The 3,102-nt window shown below is 46.8% G+C and overlaps 1 pseudogene; it reads right to left on the reverse strand.

Moving 5' to 3' along the window:
* Nucleotides 1-861: 861 nt before the first annotated feature.
* LOC126459568 (5S ribosomal RNA) lies at nt 862-979 on the reverse strand (annotated as a pseudogene).
* Between the last annotated feature and the right edge of the window lie 2,123 nt (nt 980-3,102).

Below are 3,102 nucleotides of genomic sequence, written 5' to 3' on the forward strand. Positions count from 1 at the left end.
TTGCTGCAGATATCGTTGCACTCGTGTGTGGTCTGGCGTTATAATGCTGAAGGAAAGAGTGCTCCATGTCTGAACGAACTCTTCGAATTCGAAACTCGATTTTAGCACGATGTTTTTCACGCACCGAAATACTTACTTTACACACAGCCATGTTCGGAGCCCTCTAGCGGCAGACGGCTGCAGACATGTAGACATGAAGAATAAAGACGTGGAATGTTAATTACGTTTTTTTTATTTAAAACAAATGCTTCAAATGGCTCTGAGCACTATGGGACTTAACATCTGAGGTCATCAGTCTCCTAGAACTTAGAACTACTTAAACCTAACTAACCTAAGGACATCACACACATCTATGCCCAAGGCAGGATACGAACCTGCGACCGTAGCGGTCGCGCGGTTCCAGACTGAAGCGCCTAGAACCGCTCGGCCACACTGGTCAGCTATTTTTTTAAAAATTGTAATAATTTTCACATGAAAATTTCGGAGTCATTAGCTTTCGGCATGCCCTCGTAGCAACTTTATTTAAATTCCATATTTTTAGCAAATTGAAATGTTAGCTAGCAAACACGAGTAAATGTTGAATCATATTCTGCTTTATAAAACTGAATATTTTTTTGTCCGCCTTTATGTCCTCCTATACAATTTTTAAAAAACTCCTCCCGCAGAGGCCACGAAGGCCCAAAGGTACCGACTGGTCGCCGTGTCTTCCTCAGCACACAGGCGTCACTGGATGCGGATACGGAGGGGCATGTGGTCATAACACCACTCTCCTGGCCGTATGTCAGTTTCCGAGACCGGAGCCGCTACTTAACAATCAAGTAGCTCCTCAGTTTGCCTCACAAGGGCTGAGTGCACCCCGCTTGCCAACAGCGCTCAGCATACCGAATGGTCACCCATCCAAGTGCTAGCCCAGTCCGACAGCGCTTAACTTCGGTGACCTGACGGAAACCGGTGTTACCACTGCGGCAAAGCCGTTGGCCCTATACAATTCGTGAGATTGCTATGAATCTTCGTTGTGTTGTTCGCATGCCCGCGAATGTTTCTGTGGGGGTAAAAATCACTTATCACCCATATGGATGGGAAGGGGGAGAGGGGGGGGGGCGGTGAAAAGTGGGTTACAGGAAGCTTAACTCAGGACATCTGCAGCAATTTGAGTCAAATTTTGCATATATATGATTCATTATTGCAGGGGTAATATACCCCAACCTCCCGTAGGGATGGGGATGAGTGTGAGGCGACGTGACGTAAAAATATTCGCTGTCGACTGATAGAAGCATTGAATCCATGGTTTTCGGGATCACTAGGCATCCTGGTGACATTCCCGATGACATTTCACCACTAAACTTTGGGACAAGGGTGGCCGTAGGGGTCGCAAAGAGAGTGACGTATCAGCATATCACTATAACACCTGGAGGAATTTTCATCAAAGTTGGCACACGTATGACTTGTTATCTGGAAAAAAATCACTGTAACTTTGAAGGTACCCCTAGCAGCCCTATTACTGAATGTTTGGATTGAGAGGGGGTGACATAAAGGCATAACTAAGGAAAGCTTGGAGCAGTTTCAACAAAATTTGGTATATAAATGACTCAATAATGTGTGAAATCACGGTGAGAGTAAGGTACACTGCTGCCACTAGCGGTGCATGTGAAAGTGAGGAAGGGTGGCATCGAGAAATGTCTGAAAACGATCTCTTGGCGTTTATACTGAAGCGCCAAAGAAGCTGGTGTAGGCATGCGTATTCAAATACAGAGATATGTAAAGAGGCAGAACACGGAGCTGCGGACGGCAACGCCTATATAAGACAACAAAGATCTGGCATAGTTGTTAGAGCGGTTATTGCTGCTACGATGGCAGGTTACCAAGATTTGAGTTGAACGTGGAGTTACAGTCAGCGCACGAGAGACGGGACACAGCCTCTCCGAGGTACCGATGAAGTGGGGATTTTCCCCTACGACTATTTCACGAGTATACCGTGGATATCAGGAATCCGGTAAAAACATCAAACCTCCGGCATCACTGCGGCCGGGAAAAGATCCTTCAAGAACGGTACCAACGACGAATGAAGACAATCGTTCAACGTGACAGAAATGCAACCCTTCCGCAAATTGCTAATGATAGCAGTACTGGGCCATCAAGAAGTCTCAGCGTGCGAGCCATTCAACGAAAATCATCGATATGGGCTTTCGGAGCCGAAGGCCCACTCATGTACCCTTGATGACTGCACGACATGAAGCTTTGCGCCTCGCCTTGGCCCGTCAACACCGGCATTGGACTGTTGATGACTGGAAACATGTCGTCTGGTCGGACGAGTCTCGTTTCAAATTGTATTGAGCGGATGGATTTGTTAGCTTATGGAGATAACCTCTAGAATCCATGGACCCTGCATGTCAGCAGGGGACTGTTCAAGCTGGTGGAGGCCCTGTAATGGTGTGGGGCCTGTATAGTTGGAGTGATATGGGACCCATGATACGTCTAGATACGACTCCGACAGATGACACGTACGTAAACATCCTGTCTGCTCACCTGCATCCATTCATGTCGATTGTGCATTCCGACGGACTTGGGCAATTCCAGCAGGACAATACGACATCCCAAACATCCCGAATTGCTACACAGTGGCTCCAGGAACACTCTTCTGAGTTTAAACACTTCCTCTGACAACCAGACTTGGCAGACACGAACGTTATTGAGCATATCTGGGATGCCTTGCAACGTGCTGTTCAGAAGAGATCTCTACCCCCGCGTTATCTTACTGATTTATGGACAGCCCTGTAGTATTCGTGGTGTCAGTTCCCTCCAGCACTACTTCAGATATTAGTCGAGGCAATGCCACGTCGTGTTGTGGCACTTCTGCGTGCTCGCGGGAACCGTACACGGTATTAGGCAGATGTAACATTTTCTTTGGCTCTTCAGCTTTTTTTCTGTAATTAGCTGACTTTGAATACTTAAAAAGTATGAAGCGCAGTCTTTCAGTTGCGTTCTTGAGTGCATCAACCACATCTTGAAAATGGACACTGCAGCTAGCAAAAATTTTACCAGCTTGGTTCAGGACAAGAGATCACGCTACACGGGTCAGTACCACAGATAGATTTAACGTCC

This window comes from Schistocerca serialis, chromosome 2 (genome assembly GCF_023864345.2).
Source record: "Schistocerca serialis cubense isolate TAMUIC-IGC-003099 chromosome 2, iqSchSeri2.2, whole genome shotgun sequence".
Lineage (NCBI taxonomy): Eukaryota > Metazoa > Arthropoda > Insecta > Orthoptera > Acrididae > Schistocerca > Schistocerca serialis.